General features: G+C 46.0%; 2 pseudogenes; one reads left to right on the top strand and one right to left on the bottom strand.

Moving 5' to 3' along the window:
* Positions 1–10,924: 10,924 nt before the first annotated feature.
* On the top strand, positions 10,925–12,791 carry LOC146399360 (18S ribosomal RNA; annotated as a pseudogene).
* Positions 12,792–16,509: 3,718 nt separating this feature from the next.
* On the bottom strand, positions 16,510–16,955 carry LOC110257360 (large ribosomal subunit protein uL15 pseudogene; annotated as a pseudogene).
* Between the last annotated feature and the right edge of the window lie 7,781 nt (positions 16,956–24,736).

The following is a 24,736-nucleotide window of genomic DNA, read 5'->3' as shown; positions in this document are numbered from 1 at the left end:
TTTCTAGTGGGTATATCTGGAGGAAAGATTCATGGTTTTATAGAGCATGGTATAATTTAGGAAACTAAGGATCCAATGGATGCAAGGATGTGCAGAGAACCACATGTCCCCTCGCCATCACAGCACTTTCATTTGGGAATGCATGACTGGAGGCATTTTCCCATCCTTTTTCAATAACACAAGGACAGGAACACAGATAGGACTGGTGTCCTGGTGATGCAGGCCTCAAAGGATTAATTGTGACACATTAACCATGAGAAGCAGCATAACCATTGTGTCTAGAATTGGTTACATATTTTGCAATTAGTACTTGTAGCAGTTCCAAGAGAAAGGGTACAGCTATGTTCGCACCACTTAGAAGTTTTCATTTTCTATCAACTAAAAATTCATTCAGTATTTGGCAGTGATTTGTTTGCATTCTTATATTTTTTTTAAAGCGATTTTTCAATTTTTTTTTTTTTTTGTTGTTGTTGTTGCTATTTCTTGGGCCGCTCCTGCGGCATGTATAGGTTCCCATGCTAGGGGTTGAATCGGAGCTGTAGCCACTGGCCTACGCCAGAGCCACAGCAACGCAGGATCCGAGCCGCGTCTGCAACCTACAACACAGCTCACGGCAACGCCGGATCGTTAACCCACTGAACAAGGGCAGGGACCGAACCTGCAACCTCATGGTTCCTAGTCGGATTCGTTAACCACTGCGCCACGACGGGAACTCCTGCATTCTTATATTGTGTTTGGTTTCTTTCCACTTACATTCCAATGGTTTGCACTGATATGCTCAGGATGAAGGAAAGATTCCTGTGGTTTGCAGAAAATACACAGAGCTATAGCAGTCATGCATACAGCCATCATTGGGTTAGCACTCCACAACAGGGTGAAGATGGGATTCATCCAATAATTTGATGCCCCTATACACTAGGGTCTTCCTTCCATTTCCTCAGCAAGAGAGTCTCAGGAAGGCTGGGGAATTGGGCCCCATAAGATAAACTTTACTTCTCCTCTCATAGGCATATTTGGAGCCCCCAAGTTCCCCATTCTGCCTGGCTTCCAGTTTACAGATATCATTTGAAAATATTTGAGCAGAGACATCCCTTGTCTGGGGGAATTTCCACAGAGACAAAGACACCAGCTAGGCTGTGAGGGCACCATTGGTCTGCATCCCTGAAGAATCATTCATGAGATCTCCCCTGTAGTTACTGGGGAATCCTTGTGGTACTTGACCTGCATTGCCCTGGCAGGGATCACATTCCACAGTAGGCCACTATACAATTCTGCCATGTTGGAATGCATTTCTCAACAGAGATGCATAACAGGGAGTACAATATCTTGATATAGATTTAGGTTAATAACAAATTCAGATTTTGTGTGTGAATAGAGCCAAGTTTTAGACCACTTGGTTTAGCTCTCTCTCTTCTTTCATATTTTCTTTCGTCAATTTCCTGAGCTTCTTTCTTTATCTATGCATTTCTCTCAAGAATTATATTCTCTTCAATGCAATTTGTGGTGCTAACATCATGTATATTATATACATTCATTAATTTTTCTATTTATGTATCACTTACCATTCATTTTTCTATTTATCACTTTCTCATTCTCTCCCAGGGTTTTATTTTTTGGAGGATTGGAAAGGAATCTAAAATCATTTTATATTTCTGGAGACTCAGAAGAATCACTGGACAATGCTTTTATCTGTAGTTGAAGATGTGATATAGTATAATATCTTAGGAAAATTGCAGAATTATTTTATACCAGGTGTAATAATAGATCAGTAGTCCTAATCTTATCTGAAATATTAGCAATTTTATTTACAACGAGGAAAAATAATTAGGCATCCATTGCCCACTTGAGAATGAGAGCCTGAGGAATGGTCAACCCCAAATTATGAAGTTGTCTTTGATGATTTGAGGAAAAAAACGGGTTAAACGAACTTGCAAAACCCCCATTCCTGAAAGAAAATTAAAGTAGAGCGTATGATTGTCTGGAATGCAGAATCGTGTGAAACATTCTGTGCCCAATATGGAAAACTGTGAAAAAAGAAGTTTGGAGTGTGGAAATGTGTGACTCCTACAGAGCAGAGCACAGTAGGTCTGGAATGTGGCAAGGTCTGGACTAGATAGTCAGTCTACTTGGCTTGTGAAGACCATAGTGGCTGCATTCAAATAGCCTGGATAAATTTGAGCTTGCCTGTAATTTCACAGTGGCTTAGGTTCCTCTACATCCTTCCAGGTCCTCAAAATTGAAGGGGATTTTAAATGCCTCTTGAAATCTCTGAAGGGTATTGAGGTTTTGTCTGTGGTATCCTTGGCCTAGAGAAGAACTTGGTTTCAAGTGACTGCACTGCAGTCCAGCTGTTTGACAATCGTGTGTGCAGGTTTCTTGATGAGAGTCCTGTGTTTTGGGGAATTGTGAAATTTCAGCAGCCCCACAGATTACTATAAATGGGATGGGGCTTCCTCAGCCCTTAAAGAGCCCTGTCTTAAGGGAGAGCACATGGGGCCAGGCTTCTCCCTACAACTCCACTGGTTCTCAAACCATGGATTACTCCACTGAGTCCTTCACATGCAGTGGTATGTTGACATCTGCATCTGGGTGTGGGGTTGCATCACCCAATGGCTTTGATGCCTTCATGCTTCTGCAGCCTGGATAGATATAGAAATGCACTTGATGATGGCATATTAAGATATTGGCTTGGCTTTTGACAGCAATCATTTTGCCTAAAGGAAACAGACTCACCTCAGAATAACAGTTTTCCAATAAACATGGTGTATTATCTCTAGGTTGGAAGTTAATGTTATATCATCCACCAGAGTTGTCCGTGCAGATATCGCTCCTCTTGACCAAAAGTCCTGACGGTATTTCTCATAGAGCACAGTAACATTTTTTCCTGGCCAACATTTCTGGCCAACTGAATTTATTTTCACAAAATCAATTGACACATTGTAGGACTTAGAATAGGAGTATTCATTGAATAGGATACATTGTAGGATTTAGAATAGGCGCATCCACTCGAATTGTGGTCTCTTCCACTGGATGAAACAACAAATATGAATATACACCTGTGGGTATATACACTTGTTTATTTCTGTATTGTTTGTGGTGATTGCTTCCTTTTTATTCTTGGTAATTTCTGAAGCACTTTGAATAGAATTCATCATGAGTATACAACACATTCTTGTGTACTCACTTCCAAAGTTGAGGCATTTTTGTATGACAGAACGCAATCCTGGGGAGTCGAGGAATCTTGATATCCAGGTACTAAGAAAAATTATGGATCTTATTTCCATCCCTAAAGGTTTTCAGTCTCCCTTGGTTGTTCTCAATGAAAATTCCTGCTGCATTTTAATCGCTCAATTTCTCTCTCTCTCACTTCCACTGTGACCATGTTTTACTCACTTTTTATTTTTTTTTCTTCCTTGCAAACCATCTTACATCACCAAATAATTTCCCTATTTTGCAAGTCATGTCTACATGAATGGCACCGTTGACGTTGTACACTATGGCGTCGACAGTGTAATATGCAGACTTGTGGTTGGTGTTGAAGTCGTCACTACTGCATGTGCTGAGGTGCGTCCTGATGGACACTTGCCCGGTTGAGTTGGATATTCAAGACGATCTGCTGGATGTCTCTTTGTCCTGATGTATCATAAATATCCGGGACGTTGGAAGCTCACCTGAAGAGAAGTTGGCTTAGTGTGTATGCGGAAGCAAATGCTGGGAGACACAGCATCCAGGAAAACTGGCAATGGTCTTCGACGGCCTTTGGTTTGGGGGCTGTGGGGTAAGAGCTTCGCAAGGGGACCCGCCATGGGGCCGTCAGTTGCATGCGAATCACCAAGGACGTATTCCTGGGTGCCGGCCGGACAGAAGGGAGACCAATCCAGGGGGAATTCCTCTGCTTCTTTGTGCTTTGACAGGTCTAGACCAGGAGAGCCCACACTGAGGCCATGTGGCTGAGATCAGGCAACCTGTTGCTAGTGGGTATTTCGGGAGGAGAGGCTCCTGGTGGCCTAGAGCGTGGCATAACTCAGGAAGCCATGGATTTCGTGGTTGCAAGGGTATGCAGGGAACCACAAGTCCACTGGCTATCACAAACTTTTCCCTTGGGGTGGTGTGGACCCACGGCCCTTTCTTCCATTCTTGTCCACCACCACTAGGGCCTGAACACAGATAGGACCGGAGTCCTTTTTATTCAGGGCCCCTAGACTAATTGTGACTCATTCAAAGTACGAGGCATCATAATCAGAATGTCTCGAGCTGGTGAACCATTTTGCAAGCAATACTGGAAGGCGTTGCATCAGAAATGGTATTGTTACATCAGAACCTCCTAGAAGTTTTCTTTTTCTACCCTCCAGAAATGCATTCAGTGTCTGATCGTGGTTTTTTTGCATTGTTCTATTTGTGTTTGTTTCCCTACCATTTAGTTTCTGATGGTTTGTGCTGAAGTGCCCTGGACATAGGAGAGGCTACTGTGTTATCAAAAAGTACCCCCTTTTATAGCCATTGTGCTTAGTCCCATCAATAATTTAGAACTCACCAGTAGGCTGAAGGCTGGTTTCTTCCAAAAATTTGATATCCGTATACACTAGGGTCTTCTTTCCATTTTCTTTGCCAGGGTGTCTTGGGAATTTCGCTGAATTGGGCCCAGAGAATGGACTTTACTCCTCCCCTCGTAGGCATCATTGGTGCCCCCAAGTTCCCCATTCCACTTGGCTTCCAGTGTACAGATATCTTTTTCAAAACATGTGAGCAAAGACAGCCCTTGACATTGGGAATCTCTACAGGTTAAAATGACACGCGAAAGGCCCAAAGGGCACCAGTAACCTGCAACCTGCTGAAACATTCCTGAGATCTCTGTCATAGGTCCTTGGGAATCCTGGTTGTAATTGACCTGGGTTGACCTGGCAAAGTCCACAATTCACTGCAGGCCACTAAACACCTCTGCCACGTTGCAATGCTTTTCTCAAAATCGATACATTACTGGGTGTACAATATCTTGATATAGATATAAGTTCCTAAAAATTCAGACGTCGTGTGTGAATAGAGCCAAGTTTTATCCCAGTTCGTTTAGCTCCCTGTCATCTTTCCAATTTTCCGTCTTTCATTCTCCTTAACTTCTTTACCTATATATTTCTCTCAAGGTTTCTATCCTCTACAATGCAAGGCTTGGCTCTAGCCTCCTGCACCTTCTATATATTAATATACATTTTTATCTCTCTCTCTCATCATCAATTTCTCTCCTATTTACCAATTTTAATTCTCTATCTGGGTTTTATTTTTTGGATGATTGTTAACCAATCAAAAATTCTTTTCTACTTCTGGAGACTCAGAGGAAACACTGGACCCTGGTTTTTTCTATGGTTGAAGGTATACTTTAGCTTAATATATTAGGAAATCTGCAGAATTTATTTTTTCCAGGTGTAATCATAGATCAGTGATCATATTCCTATCTGAAAAATTAGCAATTTTATTAATATGAGGAAAAATATTTAGGTACACATTGCTCAGTGGAGCAGGAGAGCCTGAGGAAGGTTTGTGTGCAAATAATGAAGCTGTCTTTTAAGGTTTCAGAAAAAAAAAAAAAAAAACAGGTGTTAAAACTAGAGAATCCCACATTCCTGAAAGAAAAGTAAAGCAGAGCACAAGAATATGTGGAATTCAGCAAGCTGTGAAACAATTTGTGCCCAATATGGAAAACTGTGAAAAGAACAGTTTGGAATGTGAAAATGCATGAATCTGACGGAGCGGAGCACAATAGGTCTGCAATATGGCAAGGTCTGAACCAGAGTGTCAGTCTATGTGGCTTTCCCTGAAGAACATAGTGCCTGCATTCAAAAGGCCTGGGAAACTCTGAGCTGGGCTGCCATTTTAAAGGGACTTACTTTCTTTTACTTCCTCCCAGGTCTGCAAACTTGAGGGGAATTTTTTTTTTAATTTTTCTATTTTTATTTTTTATTTTTATTTTTATTTTATTTTCCCACTGTACAGCAAGGGGGTCAGGTTATCCTTACATGTATACATTACAATTACAGTTTTTCCCCCACCATTTCTTCAGTTGCAACATGAGTATCTAGACATAGTTCTCAATGCTATTCAGCGGGATCTCCTTGTAAATCCATTCTAAGTTGTGTCTGATAAGCCCAAGCTCCCAATCCCTCCCACTCCCTCCCCCTCCCATCAGGCAACCACAAGTCTCTTCTCCAAGTCCATGAGTTTCTCTTCTGAGGAGATGTTCATTTGTGCTGGATATTAGATTCCAGTTGTAAGTGATATCATATGGAATTTGTCTTTGTCTTTCTGGCTCATTTCACTCAGTATGAGATTCTCTAGTTCCATCCTTGTTGCTGCAAATGGCATGATGTCATCCTTTTTTATGGCTAAGTAGTATTCCATTGTGTATATATACCACCTCTTCAGAATCCAATCATCTCTCGATGGACATTTGGATTGTTTCCATGTCCTGGCTATTGTGAATAGTGCTGCAATGAACATGCGGGTGCATGTGTCTCTTTTAAGTAGAGCTTTGTCTGGATAGATGCCCAAGAATGGGATTGCGGGGTCATACGGAACTTCTATGTATAGATTTCTAAGGTATCTCCAAACTGTTCCCCATAGTGGCTGTACCAGTTTACATTCCCACCAACAGTGCAGGAGGGTTCCCTTTTCTCCACAGCCCCTCCAGCACTTGTTATTTGTGGATTTATTAATGATGGCCATTCTGACTGGTGTGAGGTGGTATCTCGTGGTAGTTTTGATTTGCATTTCTCTTATAATCAGCGATGTTGAGCATTTTTTCATGTGTTTGCTGGCCATCTGTATATCTTCTTTGGAGAAATGTCTATTCAGGTCTTTTGCCCATTTTTCCATTGATTGATTGGTTTTTTTGCTGTTGAGTTGTATAAGTTGCTTATATATTCTAGAGATTAAGCCCTTGTCAGTTGCATCATTTGAAACTATTTTCTCCCATTCTGTAAGTTGTCTTTTTGTTTTCTTTTTGGTTTCCTTTGCTGTGCAAAAGCTTTTCAGTTTGATGAGGTCCCATGGGTTTATTTTTGCTCTAATTTCTATTGCTTTGGGAGACTGACCTGAGAAAATGTTCATGAGGTTGATGTCAGAGAGTGTTTTGCCTATGTTTTCTTCTAGGAGTTTGAAGATGTCTTGTTGTATATTTAAGTCTTTCAGCCATTTGGAGTTTATTTTTGTGCATGGTGTGAAGGTGTGTTCTAGTTTCATTAACATAAAATGGGAAAAGGAAAGTCTATTCAGCAAGCATTGCTGGGAAACCTTGAGGGGAATTTTAAATGACTGATAGATCTCTGCATTTGCATAAAGTGTGGTCTGTAGAGTCCATGGTCTAGATAATCCCTTGGTTGCCAGGGCCCACAGAGTTGTCCAGCTGTTTGAGAACCATGTGTGCTGACTCTAAACTTTCTTGATGGGAGGCCTTATATTTTGGGGAAAGGGGATATTCCAGCAACTTCTCTCATTTCCATAAATTGGGGCAGGGCCTCCTCAGCCTTTATAAGACCCATGTCTCCAGGGAGGGCAAAGCGGGCCAGCATTCTTCGTGTCATCCATTCGTTCTTGAGCGATGGATTCCTCCAGCACATGCTGCACATCCAGCAGTATGACAACATCTGCCTCTGGGCTGGGGGTTGAAATTCCCATGCATGTGCAGCTTACATAGATATATAAATGCCCTTTATGACACTGTGTTTTCCCCTCTGGTCTCTCTTACCCAAGGGCTGTGGGGCATGAGGCTGTAGGATCTTCTACCCTGTATGCCTCCCTGCAGTGGGTACCCAGTGGCTTAGCTGGAACAACCCCACCCTGTTGGATCCATACCACATGTCAGGCATCCTCCCTCCTGGGTTGTGAGCCACTCTTGCCTGAGAGAAGATGGCGCAGGTGGTGCTGTGCTGTTGAGCCTGAGGCAGGCTCTGCTGGCTCTCCCTCCCCACTACTCGTCTTCCCCTGGCTCTGCCAGGACTGATCAATGTGGTGATATGTCACTCTCCTTGGGCAGGCCTAAGCCACACCAGATGAGGGATGGCTGTTCATGGTGAACTGAGCCACTCTTCTATTTCTGTCTTTGGGCCCCTCACTGCTCCTCCCAACCTGCTGGTGGTGTGGGGGAAGGCAGGGGTGCAGCCTCCAGCCCGACCCTTGATCTCCCACCTTGTGCCTTATGGTGTCACTGGGGGGGTCTTGGGTTCTTTGACACAGCAGACACTCTTGCTTCTCCTCTTTGGCCTGTCCCTCTTGAGTGGTCCCTCCCCAAAGTAGGGGAAGCCTCCTTTGCTGCCATGCTGCTCATCCCCGGGGGTACATGAGCATGCCTTGCCTGGCCCTCTGTGCTGCCCCTGGAATGCTCCAGATTGTCTGTCATGTGTCTAAAACTGGTGTTGTTTTTCTCTCCCAGCAGTGAGTCCCCTAGGGTCCCCACTGTGGTGGTGGGTCCCATGAGAAGCTTCCTCATGGAGGAGGTCAAGACAGTAAGGCAGATGAAGTCTTTGTTCCCTCTGGGGGGATTCAGGTGGGCGCATTGTCATAGGTCTCCTTCTCTATGTTCCAGTGGGGACAGATCTTGGCCCTTGAGCACACTCAGCATGCTTCTCCCTTGACCAGGAAGGCTGCATGCAGTCTTGAGAGTGACTGTGGAGGGCCAGGAGGGTCCTGTCTGGCTTTTCTGAAATGTGTCCCTCCAGCCACGTAAAAGTCTGAAAGGCAAGCCTGGTGGCAGCACAGGCTCTTGTCCTCATGGCTCTGACCATGGACACTTACATTGGCTGTGTACTTTACACATACTGCAGATCCCCCTGTGACTTCCACTCTTTGAGAGTGTGTTCCCAACCCCCCCACCCCTTGGGTCCCTAAGGGGAAAAGAGATGGTGTGTGGGACACGAGGCCCCCTCAGTGAAAAAGCCTTCTCTAGTGATGTGAGAGGGTACCTTGTGGTACCAGATGGTGCCCCAGCCACTGCCCCTGTGAAGTTTTCAAGCAGTAGCTGCTGGGGCTACTTGCCACAGCTTGTGGGCAAAAGCTGCCCTCCCGTGAGGGGTGTGCTGGCCCCGCAGTGGGGTCCAGCATTGCTCTTTTGCCTAACATGGCCCGCACCTCCTCCCTCTGAGATGGGGGAGGGTCACACTGAGCCAGGCTGTGTTGGCATCCAACGTTGGGCTCTGCATAGGGCGTGAGTACGTGGTGGCCTCCCTCGGAGAGGAAGCAGAGGGGGGCGATGCATGCCTCACCCCAAGCGTGCCCTCCATCCCCTCCACTGCCAGCCAATGTCTGTTCTGCCCACACTCACCTGCAGTTGAAGCTGGTGGGTGGTGGTGGTGAGCAAGCAGTGTTCCCACCACCTGCCTCGGAAGAATTTCCCTGAGGGGTCAGGCTCTGAGGGGGGCGACCAAGTAAAGGATGGATAGGAGGAGGACAGAAGGATAGGTGGATGGGTGATTAGGCAGATGAACCCTCCCACATGGCTGGGGGGGTTGCATACGGGTCCCAGTGGCAGGGCTGGGTTGTGGGGTGCTCTGGGATGACTGAGGCTGCCTGGTATCCCAGGGGTCCTGGGACTGCCATCATGGTGTGGTGGTGTGATCCCATGCTCGTTTTCCTGGTGGCCTGGTGTGTCTGGGTCGTTTTTCTTTTCCCTGGGCAGGCACCTGTGTCCTTCCATCGCAGCTCTTGCCCCATGTACATTGCTACCCTTCCCCAATGCTGCTGGCCCTTCCCCTGCCCCAAACAGTTGACCACCCTGCCTCCCCATGCCATGTGTCTCTCTCCCAGCCAACCTGGGACCTGAAATGGCTCCACCTCATGTGGGTGTCACCCTCTGGCCGCCACAGCCAGAAGGGTGTCCCTAGGTGATGTGGTTCTTGGGTTCCCCTTGTGTGTGGGAAGGGGGGAAAGAGAATTGGTCTCAGAGTGTGCATGTGGGGCACGGTGGACAGCAGTAGGTGTCTCAGGAGACGGTTTCCATGGGGCAGGTTGTGGCTCTTCAGTGTCATAGGTTGCAGTCAAGGGTCACCAAGAGGGGGGGACCTGGGGGCCAAGGAAATCTTAGTCGAAGTCCTGGGTGTTGCAGCAGGACTGCCCTTGTGCTGGATGTCTCTGGTGGTGAGACCCCATGTCCTTCCCTGACAGCCAACTCGCATCTGGTTTCTTTGGGCAGTCCCCATGCCCACCTCGTGGAGGCCTGTGGCCACCCCCCTCCACCACCATCTCTTTGTGGCATCTCTCTTAATGCTGGCTGCTCCCACATTCATCCTCCTCACTCCCACTCTTCTGTCCAACCACCCATCTGTTCCCATCTGCTGATCCCCAGGCTGCATCCTTGTGTGTCTTGCCTGCTGCAGCCCCGCTCCATGCCTGCCACTGCTTGCTGTTGTATGTCCACTGGTGTCATTGCCTGCAGTGAAAGGGCAGCCTTTGACCCACCCTCCATGTGTTCCCTCTCCTCTGAACTCACCTGAGCACCAGTCAGGACGTGGCTAGCCGTGGTGGGCTGGCCACCATAGCTGCACCATTCCCAGGTGGGGCGGTGTTGGAGGGGTACCTTGGGCCTTGGCCATTGAGCCACCCACCATGTCTGAGTGAGCATGTAGATCGGCCCCAAACCAAAGGCCCAGTGCCCTGGCCCTGCTCCCTAGGCTACCAGAGAGGGAGGTCCACATCAGGGGGGTGGTGTGGAGCTTAGTGCTTCCCCCACCCCTCCATGAGGCTGCTGTGCAGCCCTGTCCTGCTTGCACCCTCAGTCGAGTAGTGGGTGGCCCGTCCTATGTCCTCGCCTGTGGAATAGCAGGCCTTCCCTCCACGGATGTGCACCTCTGCCCCCTGCCCCGCAGATGCTCCCCACCCCCGCACGTGCTGCCCCCACACACCTCACACTGTGGTCCACCTGGCCCACTGTCCCCTCATCTCCTACTTGGTTGATCCTGCCAGTAGCATATGTTTGTCTCAAAGATTAAGCCATGCATATCTAAGTATGCAGAGGAGGTACAGTGAAACTGCAAATGGCTCATTAAATCAGTTATGGTTCCTTTGATTGCTTGCTCCTCTTCTACTTGAATAACTGATAATCTTAGCGATAATCCATGCCTATGGGCACTGACTCTCTTTGCGTGATGTGTGGTGGGGGGAAATCCATGAATTTATCAGGCCAAAACCAACCTGGTCAGCCTCCTCCCCTCACTCCCTGGCCCCAGCTGGCAGGGGGAGGGGGTTGGCTTTGGAGACCCTAGATAATCTCAGGCCAATCACATGGCCCTGTGGCAGCAACAACTCCTTCGAATGCCTGCCCTATCAACTTTCAATGGTAGTCACTGTGCCTACCATGGTGACCATGAGTGATGGGGAGTCAGGGTTCAAATCTGGAGAGGGAGTCTGAGAAATGGCCTCCACAACCAAGGAAGGCAGCAGGCATGCAAATTACCCACTCCGTTCCCAGTGAGGTAGTGATGAAAAATAACACTACAGAACTCTTTCGAGGCCCTGTAATTGGAATGAGTCTACTTTAAATCCTTCCACGAGGATCCATTGGAGGGCAAGTCTGATGCCAGCAGCCATTGTAATTCTACCTCCAATGGCATATATTAAAGTTGCTGCAGTTAAAAAGCTCATAGTTGGATCTTGGGAGTGGGCAGGCTGTCTGCAACAAGGCGAGCCACCACCGGTCCTACACCTTGCCCCTCAGCACCCTCTTGATGCTCTTAGCTTAGGTGCCCCATGGGGCCCTAAGCATTTACTTTGAAAAAAATTAGAGTATTCGAAGCAGGCCCAAGCCTCCTGGATACCACAGCTAAGAATAATGGAATAGGACCATGGTTCTACTTTGTTGGTTTTCAGAACTGAGGCCATGATTAAGGACAGCCAGGGACATTCATATTGCACCACTAGAGGTGAAATTCTTGGACCAGTACAAGATGGACCAGAGCAAAAGCATTTGCCAAGAATGTTTTCATCAATCAAGAACAAAAATCAGAAGTTTGAAGACAATCAGATGCTGTCATAGTTCCAACCATAAACGATACCAACTGGAGATGTGGTGACGTTATTCCCGTGACCCACCAGGCAGCTTCCGGGAAACCAAAGTCTTTGGATTCTGGGGGGAGTATGGTTGAAAAGGTGAAACTTAAAGGAATTGATGGAAGGGCACCACCAGGAGTGGAGCCTGCAGCTTATATTGACTCAACATGGGAAACCTCTCCCCACCTGGACATGGACAGGATTGACAGATTGGTAGCTCTTTCTCAGTTCCATGGGTGCTGGTGCATGGCCATTCTTAGTTGGTGGAGCCATTTGTCTGGTTAATTCTGATAACCAGTGAGACTCTGGCACTGGCATGCTAACTAGTTATGTGACCTCCAAGCGGTCAGCATCCCCCAACTTCTTAGAGAGACAAGTGGCATTCAGCCCCCTAAGATTGAGCAATAACAGGTCTGTGATGCCCTTAGGTGTCTGGGGCTGCACGTGCACTACACTGACTGGCAGGCACTGGTAACCCGCTGAACCCTGCTCATGATGGGGATCAGGGATTGCAATTATTCCCCATGAACGAGGAATTCCCAGTAAGTGTGAATCATAAGCTTGTGTTGATTAAGTCCCTGCCATTTGTACACACCGCCCATCGCTACTACCAATTGGATGGTTTAGTGAGGCTCTCAGATACACCCCACCAGGGTTGGCACACAGCCCTGGCAGACTGCTGAGAAGATGGTTGAACTTGACTACCTAGAGGAAGTAAAAGTCATAACAAGCTTTCTGTAGGTGAATGTGTGGAAGGATCATTAACCTTTGTGAGAACACGGACTGTGGTGGTGCCCTCTGTCTGCCCTCCAGCTTGCTGGCCCCCTCCACTAGTGTGTGCAGGATGCAAGAGCTGGAGGACGGTATCCAGAGGCATGTGTTGCACAGTGGGAGAAGAGGGGGGCATGACCCAGAAGCGGATGGTGCCCTTGTCATGTCACTCAAGGGGAAGGAAGGAAGGCAAGAGATGCTGGGGGGGGGGGGAGGGTGGATGGCATCCAATGGACCCGGGTCGGGAGGTCCTGCTGTTCCTTCCCTGGCCTGCTCCTCACCCTGTGCCTTCTCCTCCCCCACAAATCTGGCTGCTACCCACATTCTTCTCTGGTGAACCCCCTCACTCACTGTGTAGTGCTTGCCTGCACTCTGGCATTTCCCTTCCACCTGACCTTCCTGCTGTGTCCCCGAAGGTAGGTCCGAGGGTTGATCCAGGGTTTTTTGGGGGGCCATGACCTGTCACCTGAGTGCCTCTGGCTCATGGGGCCCAACTGCCTGAGGCATGTTCGGCCCACCGTGGGATGGGCTTCGCCTCTGGCTGCCAGCTCTGGACCAGGTTTTCTCCCAGTTGTTGGTCCTCTGTGCCTCCACTCCACTGCTCTGATCCTGCTGCCACTTTCCCCAGGGGGCTCTCTCCCTGTGCCCTCCAAGCCTCGGGTCTCTTCTCCGTTTGGCTTTCTCTCTCCCTATCTCCATCCCCATCACCCATGTTTTGGTCCCTGGCCCTGCTTGTGCCCCATGGTTTCCCGTCATAGCCTCCCTTCCAGCATCTGGTTTTGTGGACTTGGTGAGATTGCCATCAGGCGACTATCACCCATGCTCCTTATGTTCTTTTATCTGCTTGAGGAAAGAAGGCATTTTCACACAAAATCAGACATCTCCATATGTGAGAACACATTTTGAGTGTGTTTAAGCTCCTGAACCCTGCTGTAAACTAGCAGTGCACACAGGGCATATGGAACTGGTTAGGCTCACTTGCCCTTAGTATAACAGAGGCATAGGTGGGAAAAAGGCAAGGATTGGTTTCTGAGGCATACCACCATTTGGTTTGGTGTGTGTTCACTGAGTACAATAGACTTCACAACTAGGAAGCTTGCAGTGTCTTGTTTTGTGGAGTTGGTGATATTGCCATCAGGCCATTTATCTTCTATCTGGCTTCATGCTACTTTTCCCCTCTTGTTGAAAGGAAGATACCTCCTACCATATCAGATTTCTCCATAGAGGAGAAGACTTTTTGAGTGGGTTTTAATCTACTGAAGCCCCCTGAAACAAGCAGTGCACAAAGGGCTTTGGCATTTTTGAGGCTCATTTTCCCTTGGCATAACACTGGCCTAGGCGGGAATAGGGGAAGGGTTCCTTTTGGAACAAAACCACCACTCAGGCTCATGTGTGTTCACAGAGGACAATGTACTTTGCAAGTAGGAAGCTTCAAGCATCCTGTTTTGTGGAGTTGGGGACATGGCCATCAGGAGAATATCTCCCTAACTCTCTGGGTGCTACTTTTCCATGCCTGTGAAGAAGTCGTTTTCCTACCAAAACAGACTCCTATGTAATTGAGAATGCATTTTGAGTGAGTTTTAAGCTACTGAAGCCCCCTGCATACAAGCAGTGCTCACAGTTCTCTTGGCAGTTGTTGGACTCATTTGTCCTTTTCATAGCATAAGTGTACGTGGGAAAAATGCAAGGCTTAGTTTCCAAAGCAAACCACAATTGTCACAGATGTTCGTTCACTGAGCACAATATACTTTGCACATAGGAAGCTTCCAGTGTCTTGTTTTGTGGAGTTCATAATATTGCCATTAGACAATTATCACCCTAGCTCGCTAGGTGCTGCTTTTCCCAGCTTGTAGAAAAGAAGGCATCTTCATCCCATATCTGACCTCTCCACAATGGAGAATGCTTTCTCAGTGGGTTTGAAGCTACTGAGCCCCCCTGTAAAGAAGCAGTGCCCACAGAGCTTTTTTAAGTGGTGGTGCTTATTCGCCGTTGGTATAACACAGGTCACAGGTCTTGTGGGAAAAAGTCAAGAGTTGGTTTCCAAAGCAAACCACCATTGGGGTTGCTGTTTGTTCACTGAGTATAATATATTTTGCAAGGAAGAAGCTTCTTATTATATGTAGTTGGTGAGATTGCATCAGGGGATTATCACCCTAGCTTGCTAGGTGCTGCTTTTCTCCACTTGTGAAAAGAAGGCATTGTCATAACTAGTGAAACTTCTGCACACAATATAACATGATTTGAGTGTGTTTTAAGATAATGAATCCTCCTGCAAACAAGCAGTGCTCCTGGGGCATTTGACACTCTTGCTGTTCAGTTGCCCTTGGTATTACAAAGTTCTAAGGGGGGGGGGAAGCAAGGGTTGCTTTCCAAAGCAAACCACCATTGGGGCTGATGTGTGTTTACTGAGGACAATGTACTTCATAAGTCAGAAGCTTCCAGCTTCTTGTTTTGCGGAGTTGTGAGATTGCTATCAGGCAATTATCACCCTGGCTCAGTAGGTTCGGCTTTTCTCTGCATGTGACAGAAGGCATTTTTTGCACAAAACCTCCATATGTGAGAAAGTGTTCTGTGTGGGTTTAAGCTACTGAAGCCCCAGGTAAACAAGCAGTGCACACGGGATATTTGACAGTGTTGGGGCTCATTTGTCCTTGGTAAACCAGAGGCCTAGGTGGGAAAAAGGCAAGGTTTGCTTTCTGAAGCAAACCATCACTGGGGCTGGTGTTCATTCACAGAGTACAATATACTTTGCAAGTGGGAATCTTTGAGCCTCCTGTTTTGCGAAGTTGGGAGCATTACCATCAGGAGATTATCTGCCTGGCTCGCTAGGGGCTGCTTTTCCCTGCTTGTGAAAAGAAGGCAATTTCATACCAAATCAAATTCTCCATATCTGAGAATGTGTTTGAGTAGGTTTTAAGCTACTGAATCCCACTGCATCCAAGCAGTGCTCACAGTTCATTTGGCAGTGTTTGGTCTCATTCACCTTTGGTATAACACAGGCCTTGATGGGAAAAATCGAGACTGTGTCTCCTATGCACACCACCATTGGGGCTGACGTTTGTTCACTGAGTACAATATACTTTGCAAGTAAGATGCTTCTGGCATTTGGATTTGTGGACTTGTTGAGGCTGCCATCAGGAGAATATCACCCAGGCTCTCTATGTTCTCCTTTATCTCTGCTTGATAAAAGAAGGCAGTTTCATAACAAAGCAGACTTCTCCATAAATGAGAACAGGTTTTGAGTGTGTGTTAAGCTACTGAAACCCCCTGTAAGCAAGTAGTGCACATAGGGCATTTGTCAGTGGTGAGGCTGATTTGCCATTGGCATAACACAGTTCTAAGTGGGAAAAAGGTGAGGGTCAATTTCCAAAGTAAACAACCATTATGACTGCTGTTTGTTCACTGAGTACAATATACTTTGCACGTAGGAAGCTTCTAGTATTTGGTTTTGTGGTGTTGGTGAGATTGCGATCAGGAGATTATCACATGGTTTCACTAGGTTCTGCTTTTCTCTGCTTGTGAAAAGAAGGCTTTTTCATACCAAATCAGACTTCTCCATAAATGAGAACACATTCTGAGAGAGTTTTATACTACTGAAGCCCCTCTTCCTCCTCCCCCTCCTATTCTTCCCTCCCTCCTCCTGCCCACTCTCCTCCTCCTCTTTTTTTTTTTCCACTTGTTAACATTTAATGAATTTCACACCATGTGGTTTCAAGCTACAAGGACACAGGACTCACTCACACCCATAATCTTATCCTTAGCTCTTCTGCTGAAGGATTTGACCTTCAGGACGACACCCTGCTTTGGGAGTTTTCCCTTTCCTAGAACTTTGTAGTAGCCTGATGGTACACCATCAGTGATAGGGGCAGCTCCACTCTTGTTCTTTGCAGCATTTACCCATGTCTGCTTACTAACCAAGGTCCACAATGTGTCACGGTTGACAGCTCACAAAAGCTCTGGTTCCTCTCTAAGTGGTACTGCCTCATACCAACTTTCCCAAGGTATCCAGAGTGATTTTTGTTGAGGTTGAACCTTCAGCAATACATACCTCCAGCATAACCCCAGACTCCTGGGTGCTTCTGGTGTTTGCTGATGCAGCCATGGCCATGGTTCATGTGGCCCCCAAGTTTCCAAGTCTTCCTTCATCTGGATGGCATGTCACTGGCTTCAACAAAAGAGGAGGGCTGATTTCTTAATGGTGCTGGTAATCTGAAAAGGTCCTGGAACAGCCAACCTCTGGGTTCCTGTAAAGTGTAGTAAAAGATGGCCTCACTGTTCATCCAAATTTCATCCCTCTATCACTACCTGCAGCTGAAAACATCCTTATAAATGGATGTTCATAGTATTTACCTGTCCTGTCTCCCTTGACACAGTGAGAAATGGAAATTCCTCACACTTTAAATAAGGCATATTGTAGAGTAGTCCAAAAAATGCATGGGATTCACCTCCACCTGATGGTTAAAGACACAGGCTTTGGAATACACCTGTGCTGGGCTCAAAGCCCCACTCATCTGTGCAACTGAGACTCTACCTATGAAATAGAGGGGGGAGAGTCACATTGCTTTCTGTAGAGAAAGTGGTCTCCTCCAGCACATGGTGCTTTCATTTCATTTCATTTCTTTCATTCTTTCTTTCTCTTTCTTTCTTTCTTTCTTCCTTCCTTTCTTTCTTTCTTTCTTTCTTTCTTTCTTTCTTTCTTTCTTTCTTTCTTTCTTTCTTTCTTTCTTTCTTTCTTTCTTTCTTTCTTTCTTTCTTCTTTCCTTCTTTCTTTCTTTCATGTCAGCTAGGGTTTGCATCATAGAAAACCACAGACTTGGTGGTTTAACAACACAAATGTATTTTCTTACATTGGAGGCTGCAAGCCCAAGATCAAGGTTGGTTTCTGGTGAGACCTTTGTCCTCAGCTTGTAGATGCGGCCTTTTTGCTGTGTCCTCACATGGCCTTTTCTCTGTACATTCAAGGGAAGGAAGAGATCTCTGGTGTATCTTTCTCTTCTTATAAAGACATCAGTCTTATTTCATTAGGGCCCAACACTTATTTTTTTCTTTTTACGGTCACACTTGTGGCCTATGAAAATTCCCAGGTTGAATCAGAGCTGCAGCTGCCAGCCTATGCCACAGCCACAGCAACACCAGATCCGAGTGTCATCTTCAACCTACACAACAGCTTGTGGCAACCCAGATCCTTAACCCACTGGTGGGGCCAAGGACTGAACCCATGTCCTCATGGATACAAGTCAGGTTTGTTTCACTGAGCCACAATGGGAATTTCAGGACTCCACCCTTATGACTTCAAGTCCTTATGGGCCCTGTCTCCTAATGGTCATGTTGGGTGTGACCCACATGTGTAATTTTTTTTTGCTTTTTTATGTCCATACCCATGCCATATGAAGGTTCCCAGACTAGGAATAGAATCAGATCTTCAGTTGCTGGCATACACCATAACCACAGCAATTCCAGATGCAAATATCATCTGTGACCTACACCACAGCTCATGGCAACGCCAGATCCTTAACCCATTGGGCAAGGCCAGGGATTGAAACTGTATCCTTATAGATACTAGTCAGGTTCATTGCCACTGAGGCATGACACATATAAATCCATAATTGTAAATTTTCTATTAGCTTTCTTTAAAATGCAAAAACAAACAAAAAGCAAAAAGGTAAAATTAATTTTCACAATATATCTTATTTAACTAAATATATCTAACATCTCATTTAACACATCATTGATACAAAATTTAATTCAATATTATACTTTTTTCATACTAAGTCTTTGAAATCAGGTGTGTCTTTTACACTTAGGGGACATCTCAGCCCAGACCAGCTACATCTCAATTGCCCAGGAGCCTCATGTGCCAGTGGCTACTGTATTGGGCTATACACACCAACAGACAGCTTTTCAGGGAGTTGCCTGGTGGCCTCTCAGTTAAGGATTCAGCATTGCCACTGGTGTGGCGTAGGTTCCATCCCTGGCCTAGGAGCTTGTGCACTCCATAAAAGAAGAGAGAGTTTGAAAGAATGACCTCCAGTTCCTTCCCCTTCTATCTACTCAAAAAAATTGTTTTAATCAAACTTGTAAAATTAATGAACAGGCATTTCACATATGTGATACAAAAGTTTAGTGGGTGCAAAATTATATACAGTGTAGGAGTTCCATCATGGCTCAGTGGAAGTGAATCTGACTAGTATCCATGAGGGTTCACGTTCAATCCCTGGCCATGTTCAGTGGGTTAAGGATCTGGTTTTGCCATGAGCTCTGGTGTAGTTCACAGATGCAGCTCAGATCTGGCATTGCTGTGGCTAGGGCATGGGCCAGCAGCTACAGTTCTGATTCAACCCCTGGGCTGGGAACCTCCAAATGCCATGGGTTCAGCCCTCTAAAAGACAAAAAATATCTATACAGTGAAAAGTAAATCTCACCTTCTCCTCTGTCTTTCGAAACGAAGTTTCCAGCCCCAGAGGCAGCCACAGTTAATAGATTCTGATTCCCTTGCCCCTTTCCATGGATGTTCTAAACTCTAAAACAGATATTAACATACATATCCATACCCACATGTGTCTACATAAATGCATAAATATATGCATTTATTATTTTTTACTCTTTTTTCTACACAAACATGAGCATTCTCTGTGCACTGTTTGTGCCTTGATCTTTTTCACTTAACACTAATCATGCTGCTTACTAGTTGCATAACACTAGGTGAGTTACGAAATCTCTCTGTGCCTCAGTTTCCTCCTCTGAGAAGCGGAGGGGCCTATACCAAAACACTCCAGAAGGTTATTAAGAGGATTATGTAAAGAAGCACTTAGGACTTAGATTAGGAGTTCCCATTGTGGATCAGTGTGTTAAGAATGCAACATAGTGTCTGTGGGGATGCAAGGTGTGATCCCTGGCTTCACTCAGTGGGTTTAGGATCTGGCACTGTCATGAGTCATGGCATAAGTTGCAGATGATGCTCAGATCCAGTGTTGCCATGCTGTGGTATAAACTACAACTGCAACTCCAATTCTACCCTCAGCCTGGGAACTTCCATATGCTGCAGGTGCAGCCTTAAAAAAGAAAAAAGAAAAGACTTAGAATAATTCCTGGCACAATCAATAAATATTTGCCTTTTTTTTTTTTTAGGAGCCAGAGAGTAGTCCATTTCATGGGTCTAGTCTAAATGATGGGAGCTGGCCCCATTCATGGACTTTTAGTTGCTTTTCTCCTCAATATCTTTCTCTAACAAGGAATGCCTCAGTGAGTAATCTTGTACATATGTCATTGCTTGATGTGCAGACACACTGGAGGTTCCTTCCCAGAACTGGAATTTTTGGTCTGGGAGTTGCAGCATGTGCATGGTGCGTTTCATGGCTGAATTATCTTCCTGGAAGAGCCCAACATTGTCAGTTGCACCTGTGGTGTGGGAGTGGTTCCTTTTCCCTGACAGTGAACCTCAAATTTGTTTTTCCTCTGCCAGTGTGATAGCAGGAGACACCACAGGCTCAAGGTTGCCATTTGTCTTCCTCTGGTGGTGAGGCTGGGCATATTTTCGTATGTCTAAGGGCTTTTCAAGGAACCTTTGCTCATTTTTCTCTTGGATTATTGGACTCAGCCTCTTTGGACCTTGTCTCCCCCACAGGCCTTGGGGACCTCTCTCTGCACACCACCTGGATGCCTTTCCCCCCACACCATTCCTGGAAGTAATTGGACTTCCTTTATGATGTCATCTTGAGCTACAATTTCAATCTCATCTGGTTCAGTTTTCACAAGGAATAACATATGTCCTCAGGCAAATCTCAGGGTATCTCCAGGGCAGGGCATGGGCTTCTTTGTCCTGTGAATGTCTGGCTCTGGGCCTTGATGAATACTTCTCAAATTTAATTTAGTAAGTGAAAATCAGTGGCCTGTAGTTATAGAAAAAAGAACATCATGCACCCAACATCTGATTTTTTGAATTGTTCAAATTATTTTTACTCCATCATTAAAATTACAAATTGATTAGCCCTTATTTTCAAATGACTAAAAGTAACTATTAAAACTATTGGGTTTTTATTATTAAATTATCAAAAATTTAAGCACCTTAAGAGCAAAGAGAGATACTATCTCCCCAGAAAGAACTATTTTTTTTGGGGGGGAGCCAAACCCACGACATGCACAAGTTCCCAGGTCTGGGATGGATCCCACACCCATGCCACAGAAGTGACCCAAGCCACTGCAGTGATAATGCCAGATCCTTAGTCACTGTGCCACAAGGGAACTCCCAAAGAGGACTTCTTTAAATGGCTTGTGGAGTTCCCATTGTGGCACAGCAGAAATGAATCTGATTAGATTCCATGAGGATGAGGGCATTGCTCAGTGGGTTAAGGATATGGTGCTACTGAGAGCTGTGGTAAGGGCACAGAGACATCTTGAATCCTGCATTGCTGTGTCTGTGGTATAGGCTGGCAGCTGTAGCTCCAATTCAATCCCTAGCCTGGGAACGTCCATATGCTCTGGGTGCAGCACAAAAAAAAACAAAACAAAACAAAAAAAAAGGCTTGTAAAACACCTTTCAATATTTTACCGAGGGGAGGACAAGATGGCGGAGGAGTAGGGGGACACACTCGCCCTCTCCCACAAACACAACAAAAAAAGCACATCTACAGAATAAATGACTCGCACAGAACAGCAACCAATCACTGGCAGAGGAACCTAAACTCCAATAACGCTAAGAAGTTCGTGATATTACTGGGCAGAACGGGAGCAAAGAGGAGAGTGAGAGAAGGTGAATGCAAGCGGGACGGGTGCTCCCGAAAGGGAACTGAGGAGGAGAAAGGGATTCTGCCCTGGAAAGTCACCTACTCGGGGGAAAGATCAAATGAACCAGAGGAATCTCCAGATGCAGAGAAGAGTGTAGCAGTAAGTTGGAGTACTGAAAGGCTGATCAAGAACCAAACGGACCATCTGAACTACGGGCACAGTCACCAAAAATTGAGACGCCTGGGTGGGGGCTGGCATCAAGACCTCAGCTCTGAAGGTTAGTACCAGAGAAAGGACTGGGGGTGTGGGGCGATGTGGAGACTGCTTGGGAGGTCTAGAAACCGGTCTGTCAAGTTTGACGGGGCAGAGACTGCCTGGGAGACTGGAAAACAAAGCTGTCGCAGAGGAAGGGAGCAATATTCTAGGGGTGGGGAAGTGGAACGACACATCAGAGGGAACCTGGGAGAAGAGCCTGGCCTGTGCCCGTGCTGGGGAGGGGAGAGAAGAAGGGGTGGGTCCCCATAGAATACTCCCCACGCCACAGCAAGCTTACAGGCCCGCTAGCTAGCTGTAAGCTGTGCTTCCCAGTGCATCCACTCCCCCCCACCCCCACCACCCCCTACACTCTCGCCAGACCTGGGGCTGCCTGCCATCCGGGAGTGCTGGCCTCAAAAATTGTCTGAAACCTACCACCACAGGGGCTGTCCCTTCACAGGCCTGCTTGCCCCTTGGAGGGTCTACACTTTCGCACAGCAGCACCAAACACCACCAGCCCCCGAGAAAAGGCCTGCAGCCCAGAAAAGCTAGAAGAAACCTAGCCAGGCCGTGAATAGATCTGCCTAATTCTCCGACGGTTTTTCCGATTCGGGCTTCCCTGGGGAGGAGCCTCTTGGGTTTTCAGTGGCCCTGCTACCTGCCCAAGCCCCCAGGGGGTGCCAAGCCCTAGCAGATCAGCTGCATAGGACTGCTAGCTCCAGGCAGGACCCCCTGCAGCCCAGAAAAATGGCAACAAGCCTGGCTGAGCCATGAAAAGATCTCACATGATCTTTCTGAGTTGGACTGCCCTGGGGAGGAGCCTCTTGGGTTTCCAACGGCCCTGCTACAGGCCCAAGACCCCAGGGGGTGCCCTACTCCCGCAGAATAGCTGCTTAGCACCACCAGCCCCCTGGAGGACCACCTGCAGCCCAGAAAAGCTGCAACAAGCTTGGCCAGACTGTGAAAAGTTCCGCCTACATTTGCAGGCTGTCCTTCTGAGTTGGGCTGCCCTAGGGAAGAGCCTCTTAGGTTCTCAGTGACCCAGATAGCTGCTCCAGCCCCCAGGAGGTGCTGCACTCCTGAGGAACAGCTGCCCCACACGGCCAACGCCCTGCAAGATCCCCACAGCCTAAAAACACCAGAGCAAGATCTGCATGACCAAGTGAAATCTGCTACCATCGTGATGTGGACCTTCCAGTCCTGTCTGCCCTCAGGAAGTCCTCCTTTGCTTCAAAGAAACCCTGTTAGCCCCATCAACACTCCAGAAAAGCCACACTGCCTCAAAAAAGATTGACCAACAATGCCAGCAATCAGGAAATATTCCACGGCAGTGACAAGGCAAACACTGCCCAGTCAAGGAGAGTACAACTCCCTCAGGAGAAAGAAAACAACAAGCAAGATGAAGAAGCTGAGAAACCACCCCCAGTCAAACCAACAGGAGAACTCACCTAAAACAGTCAACAATGAAACAGATCTCTGCAGTCTGACAGACCTGGAGTTCAAAAGAGAAATACTGAAAATACTGAAGGAATTAAGAGAAGATAGGAACAGTAATGCATATACCCTCAGAAAGGAACTAGAAAATATAAGGAGGAGCCAAGAAAAACTAGAACATTCATTTGCAGAGATGCAAACCGAACTAAGGGCAGTAAAAACCAGAATGAATAATGCAGAAGAACGAATCAGTGATATGGAAGATAGAATAATGGAAACCACTCAATCCGGTCAACAGACAGAAAAACGAATCAAAAAACCGGGAAGCAATATAAGGGACCTATGGGATAATATAAAGTGGGCCAATCTACGCATAATAGGAATTCCAGAAGGAGTAGAAAAAGATAAGGGGATGGAAAATATATTTGAAGCAATTATCGCTGGAAACTTCCCCAATCTAAAGGATAATGGGTTCAAGATACAAGAAGCACAGAGGGCCCCAAACAAACTGAACCCAAACAGACCCACACCAAGACACATCATAATAAAAATGGCAAAAGTTAGTGATAAAGAGAGGATCCTAAAGTCAGCAAGAGAAAAGCAGAATGCTACCTACAAGGGAACCCCTATAAGATTATCAGCTGATTTCTCTACAGAAACACTACAGGCCAGGAGGGAATGGCAAGAGATATTTAAAGTGCTCAAAGGAAAAAATATGCAACCTAGAATACTCTATCCAGCAAGAATATCACTTAAAATAGAAGGGGAAATAAAAATTTTTTCCAACAAACAAAAACTTAAAGAATACAGCAACACAAAACCCAGGTTAAAGGAAATATTGAAAGGGCTTCTCTAAACCAAAAAGAAAGGAAGGAAAGGGAAGAAAAAAGAAAAGAGAAAAAAAAGAAGAAGAGGAAGAACTAGGACTGAGGAAACCGCAATCAGAGAGCAGTCACTCAAATAAGCCAGCATACAGATTTAATCATGAACATGCTTCAAACAAAATAAAACTAAAAAGAAAGAAATAAAAAAGAGTCATCAAAACCATAAACTGTGGGCAAGGCATGTTAGGAAATAAATAACCCTTTTTGTTTGTTTGTTTGTATGTTTCTCTTCTTAATTTTAATAGAGTAATGAAGTGTTTGAACTTACAGGGCAATCAGGCTAAAACACACAATTATGGGAAGGGGTTAGCATACTTAAAAAACAGGGCAACCACAAGCCAAAACCAAATATTGCATTTGCAAAAAATGAAAAAAAGTACACTCAAGCAGATAAAAACAGGAGACCATCCAACCAAAAAAAAAAAAAAAAAAAGGAAGGAAGAATGGAGAACCATAGAATCAACAGGAACACGAGGATCAAATGGCAATAAATAATCATCTATCAATTATCACCTTAAATGTCAATGCACTGAATGCCCCAATCAAAAGACACAGACTGGCTGAGTGGATAAAAAGGCAAAAATCTTCAATAGGCTGCCTACAAGAAACTCACCTTAGGACAAAGGATACATATAGATTGA

This window comes from Sus scrofa, chromosome 10, assembly GCF_054392235.1.
Source record: "Sus scrofa isolate SSC_HxYL_T2T_F1_AM1 chromosome 10, Sscrofa_HxYL_maternal_Yorkshire_Landrace_v2.0, whole genome shotgun sequence".
In the NCBI taxonomy this organism is placed as follows: Eukaryota; Metazoa; Chordata; class Mammalia; order Artiodactyla; family Suidae; genus Sus; species Sus scrofa.
This window is presented reverse-complemented; position numbering and strand designations above follow the sequence as displayed.